The following is an 18,962-nucleotide window of genomic DNA, read 5'->3' on the forward strand; positions in this document are numbered from 1 at the left end:
TTGACATGGATCAAGACTGGGATTTGTCACTCCGTATGACGGAGAGGTATCACTGGGCCCACTCGGTAGTGCATCATCATAATGAGCTCAAAGTGACCAAGTGTCTGGTCACGGGATCATGCATTACGGTACGAGTAAAGTGACTTGCCGGTAACGAGATTGAACGAGGTATTGGGATACCGACGATCGAATCTCGGGCAAGTAACATATCGATTGACAAAGGGAATTGCATACGGGGTTGATTGAATCCTCGACATCGTGGTTCATCCGATGAGATCATCGTGGAGCATGTGGGAACCAACATGGGTATCCAGATCCCGCTGTTGGTTATTGACCGGAGAGTCGTCTCGGTCATGTCTGCTTGTCTCCCGAACCCGTAGGGTCTACACACTTAAGGTTCGGTGACGCTAGGGTTGTGAAGATATGTATATGCAGTAACCCGAATGTTGTTCGGGGTCCCGGATGAGATCCCGGACGTCGCGAGGAGTTCCGGAATGGTCCGGAGGTAAAGAATTATATATAGGAAGTGTTGTTTCGGACATCGGGACAAGTTTCGGGGTCATCGGTATTGTACCGGGACCACCGGAGGGGTCCCGGGGGCCCGCAGGGTGGGGCCACCTGCCCCGGGGGGCCACATGGGCTATAGGGGGTGCGCCTTGTCCTATATGGGCCAAGGGCACCAGCCCCTATAGGCCCATGTGCCTAGGGTTTCCACCAAGGAAGAGTCCAAGTGGTGGAAGGCACCCCTAGGTGCCTTGGGGGGGAGGGAAACCTCCCCTTGGCCGCCGGCCCTAGGAGATTAGATCTCCTAGGCTGCGCACCACCCCCCCTTGGCACCCCTATATATAGTTGAGGAGAGGGGAGGACTTCAGACCTGAGCTTTGGCGCCTCCCTCTCTCCCCGTTACGTCTCTCCCTCGTAGTATAGGCGAAGCCCTGCTACTGTGACGCCCTGCATCCATCACCACGCCGTCGTGCTGCTGGATCTTCATCAACCTCTCCTCCTCCCCTTGCTGGATCAAGAAGGAGGAGACGTCTCCCGTCCCGTACGTGTGTTGAACGCGGAGGTGCCGTCCGTTCGGCGCTTGGTCATCGGTGATTTGGATCACGTCGTGTTCGACTACATCATCACCGTTCTTTTGAACGCTTCCATGCGCGATCTACAAAGGTATGTAGATGCATCCAATGACTTGTTGCTAGATGAATTCCTAGATGATCTTGGTGAAACGAGTAGGAAAATTTTTGCTTTCTACAACGTTCCCCAACAAATACATGCTTGTAGGAGTGCAATAATACCAACTTTCCTCTCTAAGTACTTAAAAGTTTTGAAGTTATACTTGTTTCGCCTTCCTATGCTAGTTGATTGTTGTTCTTATAAATTGTGTGCTCACAAAATCCCTAGGCATAGGAAGTGTTTTATATTTAAATGTGCTAGTCATATTCTTCAAGATGCTCTCTTTGTGTTTTGGTTCCTATCTTTTATGTGAGCATCTTTGAAATCATCATGCCTACCTAAAGGGCATTAAAGAAAAGCGCTTGTTGGGAGACAACCCAATATTTATCCTTACTGTTTTTGTGTGTTTACATGATTAAGCTACTGTATTAATCATGTTTTATAGCTTTTATTTCAATAAAGTGCCAAGTAAGACCTTTGGGAAGACTTGGGTGAAAGTTAATGTGATCTTGCTGTAAAAAACAGAAACTTTGCGCTCACGAGATTAGCTGCCATTTTTTACAGAAGAGTGCTTTAGTGCTGATTCTTTTTGCAGAAGATTAATAGACAAATTCCTCACGTCCACCAATTTATTTCATAATTTTTTGAGTAGCAGAAGTATGGTTAGTGTTCAGATCATTACAGATTGTTCTGTTTCTGACAGATTCTGTTTTCATTGCATAGTTTGCTTGTTTTGTAATTTCTATGACTTATATTTCTCAATATAAATTGTAGAAATGATATGGTACAGTAGGCATTGCGTGATAACAATTATGAACCTTGTCTTTGACAGTACCAAAGTGAATGGTTTACTCTTTATCATACTAACCTATCTCACGAAGTTTCGTTAAGTTTTGTGTGATTGAAGTTTTCGAGCTTTGGGTGAGATATCGATAGGAGGAGAATAAGGAGTGGAAAGACCCTAAGCTTGGGTATGCCCGAGGCACCCCAAGTTAATATTCAAGGAAGACTCAAGCGCCAAAGCTTGGGGATGCCCCGGAAGGCATCCCCTCTTTCGTCTTCAAAATCATCGGTACACCTTACTCGGAGCTATATTTTTATTCGTCACATGATATGTGTTTTGCTTGGAGCGTATTTTCAATTTTACTTGCTGATTGAATAAAATCATTGGATTTGAATTATTAAATTAAAAGGAATCCTCCCATGGCTAGTTAATTATTTGACTACTCAGTGTCCTTCACTATTATCTTTTGGAGTAGTTTGTCATTTACTCGCGTGCTTCACGTATATCCTATGAGTAAATGGTTGAATAATTGAAATATCATAAATCTGAATTTATATATGCTCCATATGCTTACACCATGGGGAATAATGACTTCACATAGAATAAGTATATGTAGTAAACTTTTTGAAAGTTAGCAAACGTAGAATTGGTCGTTTGAACAATTCATGAAAGAATATTGAAGGAAGAGAGATTTCACATATAAATATACTATCTTGGACATCTTTTGCAATTGTGAGCACTCATTAAAATATGACATGCTAAAAGGTTAATGTCGGACAAGGAAGACAACGTAATGGGTTATGTTTTCTTATATCAGAAATAAAGTATATTGTCTTGGATCATCCAACATGCTGAGCTTGCCTTTCCCCCTCATGATAGCCAAATTCTTCGCACCAAGTATAGATACTACTTGATACGTCTCAACCGTATCTATAATTTTTGATTGCTCCATGCTATATTATCTACTGTTTTGGGCAATATTGGGCTTTATTATCCACTTTTATATTATTTTTGGGACTAACCTATTAACTGGAGGCCCAGCCCAGATTTGCTATTTTATGCCTATTTTAGTGTTTTGAAGAAAAGGAATATCAGACGGAGTCGAAACGGAACGAAATCAACTAGAGAAGTTATTTTTGGAAGGAAACACACCCAATGGACTTGGACCCCACGTTAAGGAAGGAACGAGGTGCTCACGAGGGCGGGGGTGCGCCCCCTGTCTTGTGGGGCCCCCGTGGCTCCCCTGACGTACCTCCTGCACCCATATATACCTACGTGACCTAAAACTTCCAGAACAGAGATTAGATCGGGAGTTCCGCCGCCAGAAGCCTCCATAGCCACCAAAAACCAATCTAGACCCGTTCCGGCAACCTGTCGGAGGGGCAATCCTTCCCCGGTGGCCATCTTCATCATCTCGGCGCTCTCCATGACGAGGAGGGAGTAGTTCTCCCTCGGGGCTGAGGGTATGTACCAGTAGCTATGTGTTTGATCTCTCTCTCTCTCTCGTGTTCTTGAGATGATACGATCTTGATGTATCGCGAGCTTTGCTATTATAGTTGGATCTTATGTTTCTCCTCCCCCTCTTCTCTCTTGTAATGAATTGAGTTTCCCCTTTGAAGTAATCTTATCGGATTGCGTCTTTAAAGACTTGAGAACACTTGATGTATGTCTAATGTTGAGTCCATGGATTATACGCACTCTCACCCATCCACCTTTGCTAGCCTCTCTAATACCATGCACCTTTCGCCGGTATCATACGCCCACCATATACCTTCCTCAAAACAACCACCGTACCTACCTATCATGGCATTTCCATAGCCATTCCGAGATAAATTGCCATGCAACTTTCCACCGTTCCGTTATTATGACACGCTTCATCATTGTCATATTGCTTAGCATGATCATGTAGTTGACATAGTATTTGTGGCAAAGCCACCGTTCATAATTCTTTCATACTTGTCACTCTTGATTCATTGCATATCCCGGTACACCGCCGGAGGCATTCATATAGAGTCATATCTTGTTCTAAGTATCGAGTTATAATTCTTGAGTTCTAAGAAAATAAAAGTGTGATGATCATCATCATTAGAGCATTGTCCCAGTGAGGAAAGGATGATGGAGACTATGATTCCCCCACAAGTCGGGATGAGACTCTGGACGAAAAAAAGAGGCCAAAGAAGCCCAAAAAAAAGAGGCCATAAAAAAAGAGAAGGCCCAAATAAAAAAATTAAAAAATGAGAGAAAAAGAGAGAAGGGACAATGCTACTATCCTTTTACCACACTTGTGCTTCAAAGTAGCACCATGATCTTCATGATAGAGAGTCTCCTATGTTGTCACTTTCATATTCTAGTGGGAATCTTTCATTATAGAACTTGGCTTGTATATTACAATGATGGGCTTCCTCAAAATGCCCTAGGTCTTCATGAACAAGCCAGTTGGATGCACACCCACTTAGTTTCTTTTTGAGCTTTTATATACTTATAGCTCTAGTGCATCCGTTGCATGGCAATCCCTACTCACTCACATTGATATATATTGATGGGCATCTCCATAGCCCGTTGATACGCCTAGTTGATGTGAGACTATCTTCTCCTTTTTGTCTTCTCCACAACCACCATTCTATTCCACCTATAGTGCTATGTCCATGGCTCACGCTCATGTATTGCGTGAAGATTGAAGAAGTTTTGAAAAAGTTAGAGTATGAAACAATTGCTTGGCTTGTCATCGGGGTTGTGCATGATTAAAATATTTTGTGTGGTGAAGATAGAGCATAGACAGACTATATTATTTTGTAGGGATAACTTTCTTTGGCCATGTTATTTTGAGAAGACATAATTGCTTAGTTAGTATGCTTGAAGTATTATTATTTTTATGTCAATATGAACTTTTGTCTTGAATCTTATGGATCTGAATATTCATACCACAATTAAGAAGAATTACATTGAAATTATGCCAACTAGCATTCCACATCAAAAATTATTCTTTTTTATCATTTACCTACTCGAGGACGAGCAGGAATTAAGCTTGGGGATGCTTGATACGTCTCCAACGTATCTATAATTTTTGATTGCTCCATGCTATATTATATACTCTTTTGGGAAATATTGGGCTTTATTATCCACTTTTATATTATTTTTGGGACTAACCTATTAACTAGAGGCCCAGCCCAGATTTGCTGTTTTATGCCTATTTCAGTGTTTTGAAGAAAAGGAATATCAGACGGAGTCGAAACGAAATGAAATCAACTGGAGAAGTTATTTTTGGAAGGAAACACACCCAACGGACTTGGACCCCACGTCAAGGAAGGAACGAGGTGCTCATGAGGGCGGGGGGCGCGCCCCCCTGTCTCGTGGGGCCCCCGTGGCTCCCGTGACGCACCTCCTGCACCCATATATACCTACGTGACCGAAAACTTCCAGAACGGAGATTAGATCGGGAGTTCCGCCGCCAGAAGCCTCTGTAGCCACCAAAAACCAATCTAGACCCGTTCCGGCAACCTGCCGGAGGGGCAATCCTTCCCCGGTGGCCATCTTCATCATCCCGGCGCTCTCCATGATGAGGAGGGAGTAGTTCTCCCTCGGGGCTGAGGGTATGTACCAGTAGCTATGTGTTTGATCTCTCTCTCTCTCTCTTTTTCTTGAGATGATACGATCTTGATGTATCGCGAGCTTTGCTATTATAGTTGGATCTTATGTTTCTCCTCCCCCTCTTCTCTCTTTTAATGAATCGAGTTTCCCCTTTGAAGTAATCTTATCGGATTGAGTCTTTAAAGACTTGAGAACACTTGATGTAAGTCTTGCCGTGGATATCTGTGGTGACAATGGGATACCACGTGCCACTTGATGTATGTTAAGGTGACCAACTTGCGGGTTTCGTGACATTGGGAACCTATGCATAGGGGTTGGCACACGTTTTCGTTGTGATTCTCCAAAGAAACTTTGGGGCACTCTTTGAGGTCCTTTGTGTTGGTTGAATAGATGAATCTGAGATTGTGTGATGCATATCGTATAATCATACCCACGGATACTTGAGGTGACATTGGAGTATCTAGGTGACATTAGGGTTTTGGTTGATTTGTGTCTTAAGGTGTTATTCTAGTACGAACTCTAGGGCTGTTTGTGACACTTATATGAATAGCCCAATGGATTGATTGGAAAGAATAACATTGCAATACCATTTACGCTCACTTTTATCATTCGTTACCTTGCTGTTTTTATATTTTCAGAGTACGAAAACTATTATCTACTATCCATATACCACTTGTATCACCATCTCTTCGCCGAACTAGTGCACCTATACAATTTACCATTATATTGGGTGTGTTGGGGACACAAGAGACTCTTTGTTATTTGGTTGCAGGGTTGCTTAAGAGAGACCATCTTCATCCTACGCCTCCTACGGATTGATAAACCTTAGGTCATCCACTTGAGGGAAATTTGCTACTGTCCTACAAACCTCTGCATTTGGAGGCCCAACAACGTCTACAAGAAGAAGGTTGTGTGCTAGACATCAAGCTCTTTTCTGGCGCCGTTGCCGGGGAGGCGAGGAAAGCGACACGGCACCCCGTCAACTAAGCTCTTTTCTGGCACCGTTGCCGGGGAGGTTAGCGCTTGAAGGTATATATTTAGATCTTGCAATCGAGTATTTTAGTTTCTTGTTTTATCACTAGTTTAGTTTATAAAAGAAAACTATTAAAAAATGGAATTGAGTTTGTCTCATACGCTTCACCTTTTTAATATCTTTCGCGAGTATGATGGCAAGGATAATTGTGCTCAAGTGCTAGAAGAGGAAATCTATAGAATGTTTGGCACTAAATATTTGAATGATGAGCACGATTGCAATGTTGTTAGTATGAATTCTTTGAATACCCATGATGCTAATGATGATTGCACTAGTTATGATGAAAATGCCTCCTATAAACATGTCAATTTTTGTGGAGTGCATGTTTGCAAGTATACACCAGATAGGGAAGATAGATATTGCAAGAAGCATAAGTACTTAGAAACTAAATTGTTGTAAGAAGAGCTAGATGAATGTGCTGAAAGATTCAATATTTATCGTGCCCCTTGTGAACTTTGCAATGAACATGGTCATTTAAAGCTCCAATGCTATTTGTTTCATGATCAAGTCGTGTCCAAACATTGTGATAATTTGATTACCCTTGAGCATCATAAAGAGCTTAGCCTTCTTTTGGGTTATGAAGAAATGAAACGTATAACTGAGGGTATTCCAAATTTTAATATTGATAGAGTTCTTGATTTTGATCTAGAGAATATTTATATGTATTGTGCGGTGAATTGCATTGAAAATCCTTATATTGCCAATTACATAAAGAAAAGAAAACAAATAGAAGATGAAGAGAATACTAATGAAAGGGAAGAGACTTCCCAATATCCTCCTATTATCTCTTATGATGAATCAGGTAACGAGAAGGAGCCCCTTATTCAGCCAATCTCATTAATAAGGAGCTCCAAAAAGAGGATTGAACCCACACATGATGTGGTGAAGAAGAAGAAAAGAAAAAGTAAGAGAGGTAAAAAGATATCTCCCCCAAATAATGTTGCTCCCATTACTATTGTGCCTCATGAAAATATAATTGTGGAAGATAATGATACTTCTTGTGATCTTGAAAATCTTTTTGGCAGTTGCTTGGAAGAATATGATAATTGCTATACTATTGGTGCTATCCATACTATTAATGATAAGAGTGATTATGCTTATGTTATGAAAAGGCCCAAGCTTGGGGAAGCTATGTTTGATGAGGATGACATATTTGAGAATATATTTGCTGCAATTAATGTTTGTCCCAAGCTTGGGGATGGTACGTTTAATGAAGATGATATTTTTAGTATCCCAAGTTTTGATATGCAAATTTATAATGATAATAACATGCCTCCTACTTATGATAATTATTGTGATGATACATATGCTATAAAAAGTAGTGAGGATTATATTTATAAAAATTGTCATGATTATGATTACCCCTTCTCTGAACATTACTCTTTTAATGTGGAAACAATTTATAGTATTCGAGTTTCCTATGATACTCCCACTATTATGAATGAGAAGAATTTCACTTATGTGGAGAGTAGTAAATTTTCTATGCTTGTAGATCATGAAAAGAATGCTTTAGGTGCTGGTTATATTGTTGAATTCATTCATGATGATACTGAAAATTATTATGAGGGAGGAATATATGCTTGTAGGAATTGCAATAATATCAAGTTTCCTCTCTATGTGCTTAAAGTTTTGAAGATATGCTTGTTTTACCTTCCTATGCAAGTTGATTCTTGTTACCACAAGTTGTTTGCTCAGAAAATCCCTATGCATAGGAAGTATGTTATAATTAAATGTGCTAGTCATATTCTTCATGATGCTCTCTTTATATTTCAATTCTTATCCTTTATGTGAGCATCATTGAAATCATCATGCCTAGCTAGGGGCGTTAAACGATAGCGCTTGTTGGGAGGCAACCCAATTTTATTTTAGTTACTTGCTTTTTGTTCCTGTTTAGTAATAAATAATTCATATAGCCTCTATTTAGATGTGGTTTTATGCTTTTAATTAGTGTTTGTGCCAAGTAGAACCTTTGGGAAGACTTGGGGGAAGTCTTGTTGATCATGCTGTAAAAAACAGAAACTTTAGCGCTCACGAGAATTGCTGCCATTTTTATTTGGAGAGTGATATTTAGTTAATTATTTTTGAAGATGATTAATAGATAAATTCCTCAGGTCCAGAAATTTATTTGATAATTTTATGAGTTCCAGAAGTATACGTTTGATCCAGATTACTACAGACTGTTCTGTTTTTGACAGATTCTGTTTTTCATGTGTTGTTTACTTATTTTGATGAATCTATGGCTAGTAAAATAGTTTATAAACCATAGAGAAGTTGGAATAAATTAGATATTACACCAATATAAATAAATAATGAGTTCATTACAGTACCTTGAAGTGGTGATTTATTTTCTTATACTAACGGAGCTCACGAGTTTTCTACTTTAAGTTTTGTGTTGTGAAGTTTTCAAGTTTTGGGTAAGGATTCGATGGACTATGGAATAAGGGGTGGTAAGAGCCTAAGATTGGGGATTACCAAGGCACCCCAAGGTAATATTCAAGGATAGCCAAGAGCCTAAGCTTGGGGATGCCCCGGAAGGCATCCCCTCTTTCGTCTTCGTTCATCGGTAACTTTAATTGGAGCTATATTTTTATTCACCACATGATATGTGTTTTGCTTGGAGCGTCAATTTATTTTGTTAGGATTTGCTTGCTGTTATTTAGAACAATGTTTTGCATCTTTTATTTCAATAAAAGTGGCATTGATAGCCTTTACTATGCCTATGTTACAAGTATACATGTTGCTGTTTGAAAACAGAAAGTTTACCACTGTTGCAATAATTCCCTATAAAAGCCAGAATGTGATAAAATGTTGAAACCTTTTGCATATTAAGCTCTGATAAATTTACTACAGTGGGAATTTTCTTTCATAATTTTTGGAGCTAGGGAAGTATGGATGTTTCTGCATTCTTTACATACTGTCCTGTTTAGGCAGATTGCTGTTATGTTTGCATTGTTTGCATATGCTTGCTTCTTTAATGATTCTATTTGAGGATAGGACTATTAAATATGCAGAGAAAATTGGTATGCAATGTTGAATAATAATTTTAGTGATTTTCTATAGTATAGTATGATAAGGTTTTGGCAATGGTTTATACTAACTTATCTCACGAGTCCTTGTTGAGCTTTGTGTGGATGAAGCTTTTGAGATTTAGGGAGACCTTTATATGAGAGGAATTAAGGAGACACAAATGCTCAAGCTTGGGGATGCCCAAGGCATCCCAAGATAATATTTCAAGAAGTCTCAAGCGTCTAAGCTTGGGGATGCCCCGGTTGGCATCCCACCTTTCTTCTTCAACAACTATCGGTTAGTATCGGTTGATCCTAAGTTTTTGCTTCTTCACATGATGTTTGCTATTCTTAGATGTCATCTTATTTTGATTTGCTTGCTGTTTGAATAGAATACCAAGATCTGAAATTAGTAAATGTTAGAGAGTCTTCACATAGTTGCATAATTATTCGACTACTCATTGATCTTCACTTATATCTTTCGGAGTAGTTTGTCATTTCCTCTAGTGCTTCACTTGTACCTTTTAGAGCATGGTGGTAGTTTTACTTTGAAGAAATAGATGAACTCTCATGCTTCACTTAGATTATTTTGAGAGTCTTAAATAGCATGGTAATTTTCTTAAAATCCTAATATGCTAGGTATTCAAAAATAATAAAATTCTCTTATGAGTGTATTGAATACTATGAGAAGTTTGATACTTGATGATTGTTTTGAGATATGGAGATGGTGATATTAGAGTCATGCTAATTGAGTGGTTATGAATTTGAGAAATACTTGTGTTGAAGTTTGTGATTCCCGTAGCATGCACGTATGGTGAACCGTTATGTGATGAAGTCGGAGCATGATTTATTTATTGATTGTCTTCCTTATGAGTGGCGGTCGGGGACAAGCGATGGTCTTTTCCTACCAATCTATCCCCCTAGGAGCATGCACGTAATACTTTGGTTTGATAACTTGTAGATTTTTGCAATAAGTATATGAGTTATTTATGACTAATGTTGAGTCCATGGATTATACGCACTCTCACCCTTCCACCTTTGCTAGCCTCTCTAATACCGCGCACCTTTCGCCGGTATCATACACCCACCATATACCTTCCTCAAAACAACCACCGTACCTACCTATCATGGCATTTCCATAGCCATTCCTAGATATATTGCCATGCAACTTTCCACCGTTCTGTTATTATGACACGCTTCATCATTGTCATATTGCTTAGCATGATCATGTAGTTGACATAGTATTTGTGGCAAAGCCACCGTTCATAGTTCTTTCATACTTGTCACTCTTGATTCATTGCATATCCCGGTACACCACCGGAGGCATTCATATAGAGTCATATCTTGTTCTAAGTATCGAGTTGTAATTCTTGAGTTGTAAGAAAATAAAAGTGTGGTGATCATCATTATTAGAGCATTGTCCCAGTGAGGAAAGGATGATGGAGACTATGATTCCCCCACAAGTCGGGATGAGACTCCGGACGAAAAAAAAGAGGCCAAAGAAGCCCAAAAAAAGAGGCCATAAAAAAAGAGAAGGCCCAAATAAAAAAATAAAAAAATGAGAGAAAAAGAGAGAAGGGACAATGCTACTATCCTTTTACCACACTTGTGCTTCAAAGTAGCACCATGATCTTCATGATAGAGAGTCTCCTATGTTGTCACTTTCATATACTAGTGGGAATCTTTCATTATAGAACTTGGCTTGTATATTCCAATGATGGGCTTCCTCAAAATGCCCTAGGTCTTCATGAACAAGCCAGTTGGATGCACACCCACTTAGTTTCTTTTTGAGCTTTTATATACTTATAGCTCTAGTGCATTCGTTGCATGGCAATCCCTACTCACTCACATTGATATATATTGATGGGCATCTCCATAGCCCGTTGATACGCCTAGTTGATGTGAGACTATCTTCTCCTTTTTGTCTTCTCCACAACCACCATTCTATTCCACCTATAGTGCTATGTCCATGGCTCACGCTCATGTATTGCGTGAAGATTGAAGAAGTTTTGAAAAAGTTAGAGTATGAAACAATTGCTTGGCTTGTCATCGGGGTTGTGCATGATTAAAATATTTTGTGTGGTGAAGATAGAGCATAGCCAGACTATATTATTTTGTAGGGATAACTTTCTTTAGCCATGTTATTTTGAGAAGACATAATTGCTTAGTTAGTATGCTTGAAGTATTATTATTTTTATGTCAATATGAACTTTTGTCTTGAATCTTATGGATCTGAATATTCATACCACAATTAAGAAGAATTACATTGAAATTATGCCAACTAGCATTCCACATCAAAAATTATTCTTTTTTATCATTTACCTACTCGAGGACGAGCAGGAATTAAGCTTGGGGATGCTTGATACGTCTCCAATGTATCTATAATTTTTGATTGCTCCATGCTATATTATATACTCTTTTGGGAAATATTGGGCTTTATTATCCACTTTTATATTATTTTTGGGACTAACCTATTAACCAGAGGCCCAGCCCAGATTTGCTGTTTTATGCCTATTTCAGTGTTTTGAAGAAAAGGAATATCAGACGGAGTCGAAACGAAACGAAATCAACTGGAGAAGTTATTTTTGGAAGGAAACACACCCAACGGACTTGGACCCCACGTCAAGGAAGGAACGAGGTGCTCACGAGGGCGGGGGGCGCGCCCCCCTGTCTCGTGGGGCCCCCGTGGCTCCTGTGACGCACCTCCTGCACCCATATATACCTACGTGACCTAAAACTTCCAGAACGGAGATTAGATCGGGAGTTCCGCCGCCAGAAGCCTCTGTAGCCACCAAAAACCAATCTAGACCCGTTCCGGCAACCTGCCGGAGGGGCAATCCTTCCCCGGTGGCCATCTTCATCATCCCGGCGCTCTCCATGATGAGGAGGGAGTAGTTCTCCCTCGGGGCTGAGGGTATGTACCAGTAGCTATGTGTTTGATCTCTCTCTCTCTCTCTCGTGTTCTTGAGATGATACGATCTTGATGTATAGCGAGCTTTGCTATTATAGTTGGATCTTATGTTTCTCCTCCCCCTCTTCTCTCTTTTAATGAATCGAGTTTCCCCTTTGAAGTAATCTTATCGGATTGAGTCTTTAAAGACTTGAGAACACTTGATGTATGTCTTGCCGTGGATATCTGTGGTGACAATGGGATACCACGTGCCACTTGATGTATGTTAAGGTGACCAACTTGTGGGTTTCGTGACATTGGGAACCTATGCATAGGGGTTGGCACACGTTTTCGTTGTGATTCTCCGAAGAAACTTTGGGGCACTCTTTGAGGTCCTTTGTGTTGGTTGAATAGATGAATCTGAGATTGTGTGATGCATATCGTATAATCATACCCACGGATACTTGAGGTGACATTGGAGTATCTAGGTGACATTAGGGTTTTGGTTGATTTGTGTCTTAAGGTGTTATTCTAGTACGAACTCTAGGGCTGTTTGTGACACTTATATGAATAGCCCAATGGATTGATTGGAAAGAATAACATTGCAATACCGTTTACGCTCACTTTTATCATTCGTTACCTTGCTGTTTTTATATTTTCAGAGTACGAAAACTATTATCTACTATCCATATACCACTTGTATCACCATCTCTTCGCCGAACTAGTGCACCTATACAATTTACCATTATATTGGGTGTGTTGGGGACACAAGAGACTCTTTGTTATTTGGTTGCAGGGTTGCTTGAGAGAGACCATCTTCATCCTATGCCTCCTACGGATTGATAAACCTTAGGTCATCCACTTGAGGGAAATTTGCTACTGTCCTACAAACCTCTGCACTTGGAGGCCCAACAATGTCTACAAGATGAAGGTTGTGTAGTATACATCACTACCTGTGCTTCCAAACATCCCTTAAACCAGTATTGCCATGAGAGTCCACCATACCTACCTATGGATTGAGTAAGATCCTTCAAGTAAGTTGTCATCGGTGCATGCAATAAAAATTGCCTTCTAAATATGTATGATCTATTAATGTGGAGAAAATAAGCTTTATACGATCGTGTGATGCGGAAGAAATAAAAGCGACGGACTGCATAATAAATGTCCATATCACAAGTGGCTATGTAAAGTGACGTTCTTTTGCATTAAGATTTTTTGCATCCAACCATAAAAGCGCATGACAACCTCTGCTTCCCTCTGCGAAGGGCCTATCTTTTACTTTTATCTTCTACCATTATGCAAGAGTCATGGCGATCTTCACCTTTCCTTTTTACATTTTATCCTTTGGCAAGCACAATATGTTGGAAAGATCCTGGTATATATGGCTAATTGGATGTGAGTTTTCATGAACTATTATTGTTGACATTACCCTTGAGGTAAAACATTGGGAGGCAAAACTATAAGCCCATATCTTTCTCTGTGTCTGATTAAAACTTTGAACCCATAAATATCACGTGAGTGTCAGCAATTGTGAAAGACTAAATGATAGTTGAGTATGTGGAGTTTGCTAAATCAAAGCTCTGACATAGACCCTTCCTGAAAATAAGATGAATTGCAATTGTTTGATGACTGAGAATATAGTTTGTTAGTTTCAAGAGAGTTTATGATCTATACTTTAACATGTGAATAGCTTGTTACTTGATCATGGAAAGTTTTATGAAAATGAGCTATTGTTATGATACATAATGATGCTATAAAAAGTGATTGGAACTATCATTGATGAAACTTATGCACTTGCTAGCATTCACACTTCATAAATTATTTCTTTTATCATTTACCTACTCGAGGACGAGCAGGAATTAAGCTTGGGGATGCTGATATGTCTCCAATGTATCTATAATTTATGAAGTATTCATGCTATTATACTATCCTTCTAGGATGTTTTATATGCATTTATATGATATTTTATATGATTTTTGGGACTAACCTATTAACCTAGAGCCCAGTGACAGTTTCTGTTTTCTCCTTGTTTTAGAATATTGCAGAAAAGGAAAACTAAGCGGAGTCCAATTGACATGAAACTTGACGGATATCATTTTTGGACCAGAAGAAGCCCACAGAGTACCAGAAGCAGGCCAGAAGAGTCCCGGGCTGCCCACGAGGGTGGGGGGCGCGCCCCCTACCTCGTGGACAGCCCGGAGACCCCCCTGACGTGAAATCAACGCAAAACTCTTCTATATATACCCAAACTTCCAGAAAGAAACCTAGATTGGGAGTTCTGCCGCCAAAAGCCTCCGTAGCCACCAAAAACCAATCTAGGCCCTCTCTGTCACCCTGTCGGAGGGGGCCATCATCACTGGAGGGCATGGAGGAAGATCCCGGAGGGGCCATCATCACCATGAAGGCCAAGGACCAGAGGGAGAACCTCTCCCCATCTTGGGGGGAGGCCATGGAGGAGGAAGCACAAGGGGGAGAACCTCTCCTCCTCTCCCTCGGTGGCACCGGAGTGCCATCGGGAAGGGAATCATCGCCGTGGTGATCGTCTTCATCAACATCACCATCATCATCATCACCCTCATCTCTTTTACGCGGTCCACTCTCCCGCACCCCGCTGTAATCCCTACTTGAACATGGTGCTTTATGCCACATATTATGATCCAATGATGTGTTGCCATCCTATGATGTTTTGAGTAGATATCTTTTGTCTTTGGGTTGATTGATGATCTAGATTGGTATGAGTTGTATGTTTTACTTTGGTGCTGTCCTATGGTGCCCTCCATGTCGCGCAAGCGTGAGGGATTCCCGCTGTAGGGTGTTGCAATACGTTCATGATACGCTTATAGTGGGTTGGTGAGTGACTAAAACACGAACCCGAGTGAGGGAGTCCTGGATTAGGGGGTGTTCGGGTAGCCGGACTATACCTTCAGCCGGACTCCAGGACTATGAAGATACAAGATTGAAGACTACGTCCCGTGTCCGGGTGGGACTTTCCTTGGCGTGGAAGGCAAGCTTGGCGATGCGGATATTCAAGATCTCCTACCATTGTAACCGACTCTGTGTAACCCTAACCCTATCCGGTGTCTATATAAATCGGAGGGTTGTAGTCCGTAGGACATCGACACAATAAACTCCATATACAACAATCATACCATAGGCTAGCTTCTAGGGTTTAGCCTCCTTGATCTCGTGGTAGATCTACTCTTGTACTACCCATATCATCAATATTAATCAAGCAGGACGTAGGGTTTTACCTCCATCAAGAGGGCCCGAACCTGGGTAAAACATTGTGTTCCCTGCCTCTTGTTACCATCCGGCCTAGACGCACAGTTCGGGACCCGCTACCCGAGATCCGCCGGTTTTGACACCGACATTGGTGCTTTCATTGAGAGTTCCTCTGTACCGTCGCCTTTAGGCCCGATGGCTCCTTTGATCATCAACAACGATGCGGTCCAGGGTGAGACTTTTCTCCCCAGACAGATCTTCGTCTTCGGCGGCTTCGCTCTGCGGGCCAATTCGCTTGGCCACCTGGAGCAGATCGAAAGCTATGCCCCTGGCCATCAAGTCAGGTTTGGAAACATAAACTACACGGCTGACATCCGCGGAGACTTGATCTTCGACGGGCTCGAGCCACGGCCAAGCGCGCTGCACTATCTCGAGGGGCATGATATAGCTCTGCCTCCGGACAGTGTCCTGGAGGCCGCACACGCATCAGTTCCGACCCCTAACTCGGAGCCTATTGCGCCAATCGAGGACGAGCGGTTGGACGTCACCTCGGGGGCTGCGATCTCAAAGGCGATCGAGCCGAACGCTAGCCCCGCACTCTGCATGACCCATGACTCCGAGGATCCGGACTCCTCCCCGGACTCTGAACCCCCCGCGCCCCTGCCAATCGAATCCGATTGGGCGCCGATAATGGAGTTCACCGCCGCAGACATCTTTCAACACTCGCCTTTTGGTGACATCCTGAATTCTCTTAAGTCTCTCTCTTTATCAGGAGAGCCCTGGCCGGATTACGGTCAGCGAGGATGGGATACGGACGATGAAGAAACTCAAAGCCCACCCACCACCCACTTGGTAGCCACCGTCGACAATTTAAACGACGTGCTCAACTTTGACTCCGGAGACATCGACAGCATGGATGACGATGCAGGAGATACCGACGAACCAACGCCCATAGGGCATTGGACAGCCACCCCATCTCACGATGTGTACATGGTGGATACCCCTAAAGGAAGCGACAACGAGGAAAAAGGGGAAGGGACGGGAGATCGACCCCCCGAAAAGCAATCAAAGCGTCGGCGTAAACGCCGACCCAAGCCCCGCCTCGACAAAAACCCAGCCATAGAGCAGGACGAGCCAGTAAACGACGAGCAGACCTTAGAGCAACCGTCCGAACAGGGCAACATGGATAGAGAAACCGAACATCCCTCCTCCGGCGAAAACGGCATTCTGGACGACCTCACGCCGGATAAACCTATGGAGCAGAAGAATCTCCACGAGAGGCTCGTTGCAACTGCACGTAGCCTAAAAAAGCAGAAGCGGAAGCTAAAAACAGCGGAAGATGCACTCCGGATTAGATGGAGCAAAGTAATCAATACCGCAGATAAATATGGCGACAGTCGCTGCACTAAAAGCTATCCGAAAAGAAAGCTACTGCCTGAATTCGACGAAGAGGCCCTAGAGCCCTCGCATTCAAAAAATGAGAAAGCCACACGGTCGGATAGACGACCCCATAAAGCGGCAAGCGGCACCACACTCAAATCGGCATGCGACCAAATTAAGGATTCGCACCATGGCCCAGTCAGGTCCATTTATGGGCCAAGAAAGCAAGCTCTCGTAAGCAATGCTATGAAGCCATCATCAGAATCCTACACACCCAAATACAGGGGTGCCGCACACCCCCTATGTTTCACCGATGAGGTCCTGAACTATGAATTCCCAGAGGGATTCAAACTCGTAAACATAGAGGCATATGATGGAACAACAGACCCTGGAGTCTGGATCGAGGATTATATCCTCCACATACACATGGCTAGAGGAGATGATCTCCATGCCATAAAATATTTACCCCTTAAGCTTAAAGGGCCAGCCCGGCATTGGCTTAAAGGCCTTCCCGAAAACACAATTGGAAGCTGGGAAGAGCTCGAGGATGCTTTCCGAGCAAACTTTCAAGGGACCTATGTCCGCCCTCCGGGATGCAGACGATCTTAGTCACATAACTCAACAACCCGGAGAATCAGCTCGGCAGTTCTGGAATAGATTCCACACTAAAAAGAATCAGATAGTCGACTGTTCGGACGCCGAAGCCTTAGCAGCTTTCAGGCATAACGTCCGAGACGAATGGCTCGCCAGACACCTCGGCCAAGAAAAGCCAAGAACAATGGCCGCACTAACAAGCCTCATGACCCGCTTTTGTGCAGGAGAGGATAGCTGGTTGGCAAGGTGCAGCCCCAGCGACCCAAGTACATCCGAAACTAGGGATGGAAACGGAAAACCGCGACGCAACAAGGACCGCCGCTGGACTAAGGACAAAAGTCCGAAGAGCACGGCAGTCAACGCCGGATTCAAAGGCTCACGACAAAATCAGGCAAAATCGCCCCCCAGGATAACAGGGACGATCCATCCAACCTAAATAAAATCCTGGACAGGATATGTCAGATACACAGTACTCCCGGGAAGCCTGCTAACCATACCCACAGAGATTGTTGGGTTTTCAAACAATCCGGCAGACTCAATGCCGAACACAAGGGGCTCGACATACCAAGCGAAGACGAGGACGAACCCCAAAAGCAGAGCACCAGGAAACAAAAGAACTTCCCACAAGAAGTAAAAACAATGAACTTACTTCACATAACAAAACGTGCGGCACCCATAAAGGTACGCACCACACGGCCTATCCCCAAAGGGTCCCGCCACTGGTTGTCAAAACCAATCATCTTCGATCAGCTAGATTATTCTAGAAATATCAAGAATACAGGCCAGACTGCCTTGATACTCGATCCAATAATTGGCGGACTCCAGTTTTCAAATGTCCTTATGGACGGCGGCAGTGGACTAAACCTGATATATCAGGATACAATCCATCACATGGGGATAAACCCAGCAAGAATCCGCCGCAGCAAAACCTCCTTTCAAGGGGTAACACCTGGTCCGGACACCCATTGTATGGGTTTTCTCCGGCTCGAAGTCATATTCGGCTCTGCCGATAACTTCCGCCATGAAAAGCTGACCTTCCATATCGTCCCGTTCTCAAGTCGCTATCAAGCTCTACTGGGACGCGAAGCTTTCGCCCGCTTTAACGCAATACCGCATTATGCATCTCTCACGCTTAAGATGCCCGGTCCACGAGGCATCATCTCTTTGAATGGGAAGCACTAAAGTGCGCCTCCCGAAGCGGAGGACTGTGCGGCCGCTTTGACAGCCCCACAGTAAAATGGCCTCACCGGCCAAAAAACTTCGAAATAGGTCATTAAAGACCACGAACGCGGA

The sequence above is a fragment of the Triticum urartu genome, chromosome 1A, assembly GCF_056163025.1.
Source record: "Triticum urartu cultivar PI428250 chromosome 1A, HENAU_Tu73, whole genome shotgun sequence".
Taxonomy (NCBI): Eukaryota; Viridiplantae; Streptophyta; class Magnoliopsida; order Poales; family Poaceae; genus Triticum; species Triticum urartu.